The sequence below is a fragment of the Anomaloglossus baeobatrachus genome, chromosome 4 (assembly GCF_048569485.1).
Source record: "Anomaloglossus baeobatrachus isolate aAnoBae1 chromosome 4, aAnoBae1.hap1, whole genome shotgun sequence".
NCBI lineage: Eukaryota > Metazoa > Chordata > Amphibia > Anura > Aromobatidae > Anomaloglossus > Anomaloglossus baeobatrachus.
This window is the reverse complement of record NC_134356.1, coordinates 429,066,355-429,076,784: the sequence shown is the minus strand read 5'-3', so window position 1 is coordinate 429,076,784 and position 10,430 is coordinate 429,066,355.

Here is a 10,430-nt window from a genome sequence, read left to right as displayed (position 1 = left end):
CACCTGGGGGTTCAAAATGCTTAATACACCTCTAGATACATTTCTTGAGGGGTGCATGTTTCAAAATGGGGTTACTTGTGGGGGCTCACCACTGTTTAGGCACATCAGGAACTCTGCAAACATGACACGGCATCCGTTATTTATTCCTGCCAATTTTGTGTGCCAGAAGTCAAATGGTTCTCCTTCCTTTCCAAATTCTGCCGTGCACTTAAACTGTAGTTTTCCACCACATATGGGGTATCGGTGTACTCAGCAGAATGTACACAACAATTTTACGGTCCATTTGCTCCTGTTTACTCTGTGAAAATAAAAAATTTGGGGCTAAAGCAATATTTTTGTGGGGTAAAGTAAACGTTAATTTTTTTCCTTTCACACTGCTTAAACACCTGTGAAGCACCTGAACGGTTAATAAACTTCTTAAAGGGAATTAATGTGTCACTACATTTGACCTACCTAACCTATAAACCTATTCATATTTGCATACCGGTTATAGAATGCTGAAAAATATCAAACCTGTATGTCTCATATCATATGCTTTGTTGTGGATATGTAAAGAAGTGATCAGTGTTCGGAGACTCACCCCTGAACATGTCGACTGAGTTGTTGTATTGTGAACATTGTCAAATGGTATATAACGTGAGAAATGTTTGTGTAGTAAGAAGGTAGAAAATAAGCCTGTTATGTAAACATAAATGTAGCAGAGTCAGTTGAGTATGAGATAAAAGTTGTAGCGCCCTACGGGGCAGGCGGTTAACCTACACTCGTCGCTGGGCCGTTTCGGGTCGGGTCAGGCATTGTCACGGGGTGGTCTTGCCCGTTTCCGTTGCCCCGAGGCGTACAGTAAATGGTGGGGTAAGCGAGGTATTGGGGAGGGTTTGTCATGACGCCACCTGTGGTGTACGGCCAGTAGTAGCCGCCGCTGAACAATTCCTCTCCAGGGCAGGTGTTAAGGCAGCCGGGATGGTATCGCTCTCCACAGGCAGAGCGGGCTCTGAGTGGATGAAGAGGGAAGGTAAGAAGGTAATGGCCGTTGGCGCCTAAGCGCTGGGCGGCGGTGCCGGTAAGGATGAACCAACACAGTCTATGCGGGTTCAGGGTGTAGTTTACTCACAACTTCAGCTGCCAGCCCGGTCACACTGGTCACTGCCGTGATGGGTTCAGGCCGATCCCGAATCCGCGGGAGGAAAGAACTGGTCCGGTAGTCTGCGGGCCCTTCCTCACTGCGCTTTTTAGTGCAGGTCCCTATGGCTTGAAGCACTTAGAGTCCCTTCTGTACTAGCTAGAGTACTATTCCCTATGCCAGTAGCAGGGATCCCCTTGAGTCTGACCGTAATCTAAGCCCCGGGAGTCCTATATGCCACTTAGCTCTGGAAACTTGGGTGGTCGAAGAAGCATGGAACCTCTCCGTCCAGCAGAATCTGGTGATGCAACATGGAATTACACCACCCTAGGGTGCTGCACACTGAACAGCACTGGTCCCGGGGGAACTGACACGGTATCCTCCTCAGCGACCATTAAACTCCTATGTCCCACAGGAGCTACCAGGAAAAGACGTCTGCTCACTGTCACTCCTGCTGGAGAACGCCTTAAATTATAAACTTTTTGTGTGACTCCTAACTCCCCCTGGTGGATGCTCCTCCCCCTACCCAGGTCCTAAGCTAGTGGATTGGGGCCCTGGTTGTGATGGCATCCTGTAAATGCCACACTTTTGGAAACCCCTTTTATACCCGACCCTAGCCCAGTCCCCAGTGGAGAAGGGGCAACCTATGTGTGTGTGTGGTTGTGGATGATTAAACTGGTATCCTGTGGCGACCTGAGCCTCAGGGGCGCCACAGTCCTTAAACTAATTAATTAACTAAAAAAAAAAATGACTGAAGAGCTAGATTCTCACACCATCAGAGCTCTCAGATATTTCTGAATCCTGATTTTGCAGGGTGCTGTATTATAGCCTATAGCATATTTATGTAGAGTAACAATTCTTCAGATCCTCAGAGAATTCTTTGCCATGAGGTGGCATGTTGAACTTCCAGTGATCAGTATGAGCGAGTGTGTGAGAGATAACACACCAGCTCCATTCACATCGGAGACCTTGTAACACTAATGGCATGGGTCACATGACACCGGGGAGGGAAAATGACTAATTAGTCACAATTTGGCCATTTTCACTTAAGGGTGTACTCAATTTTGTTCCCAGCAGTTTAGACATTAATGGCTGTGTGTTCTTTAGAGGACAAACCAAATTTATACTGTTACACAAGCTGAACACTGACTACGTTACATCATATCATAGTGTCATCTCTTTAGTGTTGTTCCATGAAAAGATATAATAAAATATTTACAAAAATTTGAGGCAGGGCGGCTCTAGGTTTTGTGGGCCCTGGGTGAAAAAGTCTCAGTGGGCCCCATGCACATGCAGACACGCACATACACAGATACATACACAGATGCATACACATACAGGCATACGTACATATACATATTTGAAGACATTCACAAAAATGCATAGAAACAGAAGGTCCTATCTGTTGTTTATTGCCATGATTGTTTAAGCAGCAGGACTTCTCATCTCTCATTACACGGCAGTCCGGCATTCCCCCTCCTCTGATTGACACCTCACTGTCAATGTATAATCTCTATTAAGAGCCTCGTGTGGGCAGGGGCAGCTCTCTCAGTTCTGCTAGATGGCTAAAACTAAAAATTCTGATTGTGCCAGAGTGGCTGAATAATCTAAGTCATACATCATTGGATTCAGCGTCTATTTGCCTATATTATGCTGTTCTTAGATGAGCTAGAAAAAAAACCTGCTGACAGATTCCCTTTAACAACTGTTTAAGAAGACAGGCTCTGATTTGCAAAACACTTGAATTCATTGGTAATATACTGTATAATGCAAAGAAGAATCTTACTAAGGCATGACATTTTGTTTTATTATAAGTTTATCTTCCTGTCAGTGTTCAAAATGTGGCAGTCTTCCTTATATTATGTGAAAAAAACCCTTTGAATTAGCATTTCAGAGACATAATAACTAATAATAATAATAATAATGGTCTTTTTCATTTAAATCACAACACCTAGCTTCATAAACTTAATTGCAGGATATAAGATGTGGCCATTTTTTCGTACTTCATAGGTTTATTAGTATTGGGCTACTTTCTGTCTTTACCGTTTCTACCTTGAAGCAATTTTTCCTCCAATTAAAATATATATTGTTTCACTGTGTTAGAAATGACTAATGATATATTACTGGAGTTCATATCTGTTGCCAAATCTGCTTGGTCCCATCTGTTCCAGTCATCCCATCTGTGATCTCGATGTGACAGAACCTTCAGGTTTAGCACAGTTTGAGAAAGAAATGTTGGATAAAGTTTAGACATTTTGATCAAATTCCAACAACTGTCAGAATTCTGTTGATATTGCCAAGCCTTGCTTCATATCTGTAAGGATAAAAGACTGAGAATAAAAATAATACTAATATACTCCAAATTTGGACCAATTTGCTAAAAATTGCATTTGTATTCTGAGTCAGCTCCGATTGAAGCAATTCAGGGAAGGAGGTTTTCTTCATTGACATATTTATAGCGAGGTTCACCAACTGGTATGATTTTCCTGCATTCATGATTCACAAGTAATGAAGATGAATATATATATATATATATATATATATATGCATTTAGTCTTCTATATAAATTTGACATATTTTCATATGCAGTTCTATAAAAAAAAAACATGAATGCAAGGAAGTGTGGAAACGATGTAACTTATTAATTGTCAGATTGCAAACAGTAAGACACTACTTTTTTAGGTACTCCATCTGTTGATATGATTAAGAGAAGTCTTTAAATTATTTCTAAGGAATTGATTGTTATTGAATTAGACTGATTTCGCACACCCATGTTTCACGGTCTGAGTAAGCGGGACCCCACTTGAGACTAACACTCTTTGCCAATAATGAGGTGTTTTCTCAGAAGTTAGAATTGATTTGTTAGAGTTCATTCAGATGAATTTTAAAGTACTGTCACATATGTCAACAATATAATAATAAAATTATTATTCATGTCTGTTTTTCAAATAGGATCTAAACGTGACGCCCTGGCTTATCAGGTCGTTACAGGGTATTGTGCAATCTGCCCTCCTGTACAATATCCACCTCCTCCTTGGTTACAGATCCCTTGCCTTTAGTGTTGCTAAGGACAAGCTAATCAAAATCCTAGGAACACTCTGCACCACACCCACCAGACACACCAGTGGCTGATCTGAAGGGAATAGGGTCGCCCACTTGGGGGGCTTGGTTAAGGGGAGGTCAGGAGTGTCAGGAGACAGTTAGTTGGAGAGTGACTCTGAGAAGGAGAGGTCACAAGTCAGGAGCTGGGCTCCTTGAATTACTAGGTGGCAGACATTGGTCTGGGCCTGGTAGGAGCTGGACCCCGGTCGCAGGGGGATCGTGACAAGAGGCACGGACTGTCAAGGAGGACAGCCGGCGGCCTAGTGCCATCACCGGGCATGGGCCAGGGCACGACTGGGTACATGGACCCTAGGTCAGGAAGGAGTTCAGGCATCTTGACAATTTACCCGACGAGGATGGAGCCTTCAAGATCCGTTCTCCACCCGCTCCAAAATTGGGGTACTAGCGCAATGAGGGGAATAGGACTTTCCCAATACGTAGTCCAGAAAATCCCAAGCGTGAACCCTGAGAGAAAGTTCATCCAGTTAGCCACACTGGTGATCAGGACCCCATAGTTTTATGCTAGAGGAACAGTTAGAAGAAAGTACCACGGAAAAGGTCACAGGTTAACAAGCAACACCAACAGGCACGGGATCCAGTCGTGCTCCCTCCCTGCGGCAGCGATATCAAGAACTTTGGTTTAGAACGGTTGTCGGTGTCAGTGTTATTGGACTGAGTGAGTACTAAAGTGATCCCTGACTGTCCCAACGGCACCTTCCGTCACCAAACTGAGTCCCGGGGCATTCCCCCTACCCATGGAAGGGTTAATCATCTGGCTGCCCGCACCATCACCACCGGGTACTCCCCATTGCAACGGTGGTTCTCCATCTTACCACGCACAACGAGTAGCATCACAAACTGTCCTTACAATCCCCTGTAAATAACCCCCTTTATTCCAAGTGGCCGCGCGACCCCGATTCCCGGGTCTGGAGATCCCCTTGAGTCACCGCGGATCTGGATCCGAGCAGCGGCGGCGGGCTGCTGATGTGGGGGCGGCACATATACATAAAATTCGGATTTTAAAACATGTTCCCATTATAGTCTATATGGCTGTTTAAATGTTTTGCAGACCAAATGGCAAGTGGAGACATCTGTTTTGGATCCCAATCATGGATTGAGCTCACCCATTCAAGTATATAGACCTGGCGTTTTGTATGTCAGTCTTAAAGGGAATCTGTCACCTTCTCACTTGTGGGGCAGTCTGATACGTTACATTCCGATAGATATTGGTGCTCTCAGGCCTGGCGCCTCCTCTATTCTTGCAATCGTAGTCCTCCTGCTAGCTTTGCGTGGATGACGCATTCTATGTCATTCACACAGTGTCCTCCGTTGCGGTATGAATATAATGAGCATTAAAGGGGATTTCCACCAATACCTTTAGTTAGGGGTTGAATATCCTGATGACAGGTCTTCTTTAAGGTATGGGATGCATTTAAATTCTAAGGAAAACATATCTCCACACCTTCCTTGTCAATCTTTTTTTGAAAAACCTCATTAATTTTTCTCCATTTCAGGCTTTGTGTCTTTTGAAGTACTAAGAGTAAAATACTCAGTTCCGCCTTCAAAATAACTCAGATATATGCAGGTAAAGCATTGGTTGCCAAGTTACCTGCCTGATTTTGATAATTTATATCAGAGGTCTCAAACACGTGGCCCACGGGCCACATGCAGCCCCTCAGGCTGCTTTTTGCGGCCCACCGGCCCATGCCGCCGTTGACTATCATGGCCGGTGCAGGGGCTGCCGCCACTGTCAGTGCTTTATTTGAGATAAACGTTTTGCCGGCGCTGCGCGCACAGAGTCAAGCTCTCTGTGCGGAACTATTCCTCCAATGGAAGCTGCCAGCCAATCAGAGGCAAGCAGCTGGTGTGTATAACCTCAGCTGATTACCTGTGATTGGCGGACATCTGCATTGAAAAAGTTGTGCAGAGAGAGCTTGACTTTGCGCATGCAACGCGGGCAAAACATTCATCTGACATAAAGTGTTGAGAGTGGCTGTGGCTCCTGCACTGGCCGCGATAGTCAATGGGGGCACGGGCCTGTGGGCAGCAAGAAGCAGAGAAGAGGCAGCTGAGGGAACGGGGGAACAGGTGAGAAGAATGGTGAGATTTTTTGTGTATGTGAAGAACGGCACAATAGGGTACCAGTATGGGACATACAGTGTCTTGCAAAAATATTCGGCTTCCTTGAACTTTTCATCCTTTTCCCACATTTCAGGCTTCAAACATAAAGATACAAATTTTAATGTTATGGTGAAGAATCAACAACAAGTGGGACACAATTGTGAAGTTGAATGAAATTTATTGCTTATTTTAAACTTTTTAAAATAAAAAAAGTAACAGAAAAGTAGCAGCCTACAGCCGCTCAGGATTGTTGCATCCATTAGATGCAACAATCCCAGAACTTTACCTGGCTCTTCCCAATTGCCCTGGTGCAGTGGCAATCAGGGTAAAAAGGGTTAATCAAGGCTCACAGCTGCCACTAAGCCCAAGATTAGCATTGGGGGGGCGTCCATGAGACCCCCCCCCCATTACTAATCTGTAAGTGGACAGAAACAAATACAAACCCTACTTATCACTGTTCCCAAATCTCCATTCTGACAAGTAGATGGTGTCATTCTGTATCACTTTAAATTCACTTTAAATTTATCGCTCATTTATTTATGGATTTCTACAATTTTTAATAGGAATTTAATAAAGTTTTAATGTTTTAATGTTTGGGTTTTTCTCTAAAACAACTGTATTACATGATCACTGTTATTTGCACCTTTATAGCCTAAAAAAAATCTATTTTATGGTGGGCTTCCTCTCTGAACCCATTAATACCAATCAGTGGTTAGTAGAGGCTAACAGCGTCTTCTCAGAACATAATTCAGAGATTACTAACAGTGGCATCGGAAATCTTAAAACTGTCTTTAATGAGCTATATACTGTAATTGGTACAAAGAAAACTTGAAATCATGGTGGGAGGTACAGTCTTTGGACAACTATATTAAGTAAAACATCATATAAAAAACTTTGAGGCTTTCTAGCACACCCGCAGTGGAATCCAGGAGTTCTTTCTTGTTAAAACAGTGGGGAAGGAAGTCCAAGGCCTCCTGCATACGCTTTATGCAAGTATTACTAGCAGAACTAAAACTGACACTTGAAAAAACGTCTAAAGGACTCAACGATCAAATTGAATTATCTCTCTCAAATATAAAACAGAGACTTCCCGAAAAAAAGAAGCTCTGTTACAGACCTCAGTGAAAAGGTTTCATAATTTACTTAAAGAGAGGAAACATAAACAATGTATCAAACATTTCACTGACTTCAGAGAAAATTGGGCTCATAACTTTCTGCAGGATGCTCTCATAGTGCAAATGGACATCTAATCATCAGATCTGGAGTCCTCTGATAAAGATCAAATGGTCCTCACAAATCTAGAAAAGGACCTTATTTAGAATCAAAATAGAAATCAGAGAATAAAATCGTACAAGTCGACCCCCATCTCACCATCTCTGCCTCCTCTTCCTCTGTAACTCCTAACTTTTCCTCTTCATGGGGATCATTTTTTTTAGATCAGAGAATGCCATACCATTTAAGACAGAGCACCAAGATGATTAACCAATATAAAGGGAAGAAGATAGTTGACAATCAGCTCATTAAACTTCAGTCCTAGACTTTATCAGTAAAGCGGGCTTTACACGCTACAATAGATCTAATGATGTGTCGGCGGGGTCACGTCGTAAGTGACGCACATCCGGCATCGTTAGTGATATTGTAGTGTGAGAAACCTACATGCGATTGCGATTGAACGAATAAACGTTGATCGCATACACGTCATTCAAAACCTAAAAATTGAACGTTGGGTTGTTCAATGTTCCCGAGGCAGCACACATCGCAGTGTGTGACACCCCGGGAACGATGAACTACAGCTTACCTACCGCCGGCTATGCGGAAGGAAGGAGGTGGGCGGGATGTTTACGTCCCGCTCATCTCCGCCCCCTCCGCTTCTATTGGCCAGCTGCCGTGTGACGTTTCTGTGATGCCGAACGTTCCTCCCACTCCAGGAAGTGGATGTTCGCCACCCACATCAAGGTCGTATGGTAGGTAAGTATGTGTGGCGGCAATTAATCGTTTGTGCGACACGGTCAACAAATTGAACGTGCCGCACATACGATGGGGGCGTGTCACATTGCATACGATATCGTATGCTTAATTGTAAGGTGTAAAGCAGGCTTAACAGATATTCAGGAACTACAGAGAGGCCCCTATTTTGTTCCAACTGAGTGATTTTTTTTTTTTTTTACATGGACAATGGATATTGCCCTGTTTGGTAGAAGTCTGAAGCGGAAAAGGTTTTTTTTAAGTCACATGATGAATTACAATGTAGGGCCTTGGGAGTTATAGAGACTGACTTTGAAGTGGTCAATATCCTAGCTGACTTTTATGAGGAAAGCAATAGAGAACCGGGATTAGAACCCTTTAATAACCTAAAAAGTATCAAATTCCCACCTAGGGAAGATCTGGACAGCATAGACATTTTTGTTAAACTAGTGACTGATTATATTTCCAATTTACCTACATATAATACAGATGTACCTATTAATGTCACTCAAGAGGAAATATCCTCCCTCCAGGCTCTTTCGTACAATAAAAATATAATTTATAAATATATTTAAAAATATAATTTGTAAACCAACAGACAAGGGAGGGAAAATTATTATTATTATTATTATTATTATAGCGCCATTAATTCCATGGTGCTTTACAAGTGAAAAAGGGTATACACAAAAACTAGTACAACAATCATTAACAGTGCAAAACAGACTGGTACAGGAGGGAGGACCCTGCCCGCTTGGGCTCACAGTCTTCAGGGAATGGGTGAGAGTACAACAGGTGAGGACAGAGCCGGTTGCGCAGTGGTGTACTGGACTGAGGGTTATTGTAGGTTGTAGACTTGTCGGAAGAGGGGGTTCTTCAGGTTCCTCTTGAATCTTTTCACGATAAGAGAGAGTCTGATTTACTGGGGTAGACCATTCCAGAGTATGGGGGACACACGGAAGAAATCTTGTATGCGATTGTGGGAAGAGGAGATAAGAGAGGAGTAGAGGAGATCTTGTGAGGATCTGAGGTTGCGTGCATATAGGTAACGGGAGACTAGGTCACAGATGTAAGGAGGAGATAGGTTGTGGATGGCTTTGTAGGTCATGGTTAATGTTTTGAACTGGAGTCTTTGGGCAATGGGAAGCCAGTGAAGGGATTTTGCAGAGTGGTGAGGCAGGGGAATAGTGAGGGGAGAGGTGGATTAAGCGGGCTGCAGAGTTCAGAATAGTTTGGAGGAGTGCAAGAGTGTTGGAAGGGAGGCCACAGAGAAGGAGGTTGCAGTAGTCGAGGTGGGAGATGATGAGGGCATGTACTAAAGTTTTTGCTGATTCTTGGTTAAGGAAGGCACGGATCTGGGAGATATTTTTGAGTTGTAGTTGGCATGAGGTGAAGAGGGCTTGGATGTGCGGCTTGAAGGATAGAACAGAGTCGAGGATTACTCCAAGGCAACGAGCTTGTGAGACTGGGGAGAGTGAGCAGCCATCAACTTTGATGGATAGGCTTGGTGAAGGAGTTGAATGAGGAGGAGGAAAGACAATGAATTCTGTTTTGTCCATGTTAAAGGGAACCTGTCATCAGAAATTTCGCTATAAAGCTAAAAGTTCCCCCCTCTGCAGCTCCTGGGCTGCATTCTAGGAAGCTTCCTATAGTTTTTGTGGCACCTTTTATCCCAAAATAAACACTTTGTAAACTGGTACCTTTTCTTATGCAAATTTCATAAATTTTCCATGGGGGCGGGCTGCCTGTGGTCCGTTGCTGTTTCTCCAGGAGATTTATGCCGCCCCCGAACGCTGATTTTGAAAGCTCAGGACACCGCCCCTGGGTGCCCGTGGTGCCGCGCATGCGCTGTTCCACTGTAGCGGTGCCGTGCACTGTGTGCACGTGTGACCGCTGTGACGCTTTGCGCGGGCACGAGGTTATGGGCGGCACTGTTAGTGTCATCAGTAAGTGCCGCCCATAACCTCGTGACCGCACTTTCCCCCTATTCCTCCAGCGTTGCGCTCGCTGGCCTGATGCCCGGACGTCCCCTCCTTCCCATCCTGGTCAGCAGCAGGAAATAGATGGGAGGAGCGGACGGAGCAGGAGAGCTCAGGTTACGGGGAGACGCGGCGAGCATCAGAGC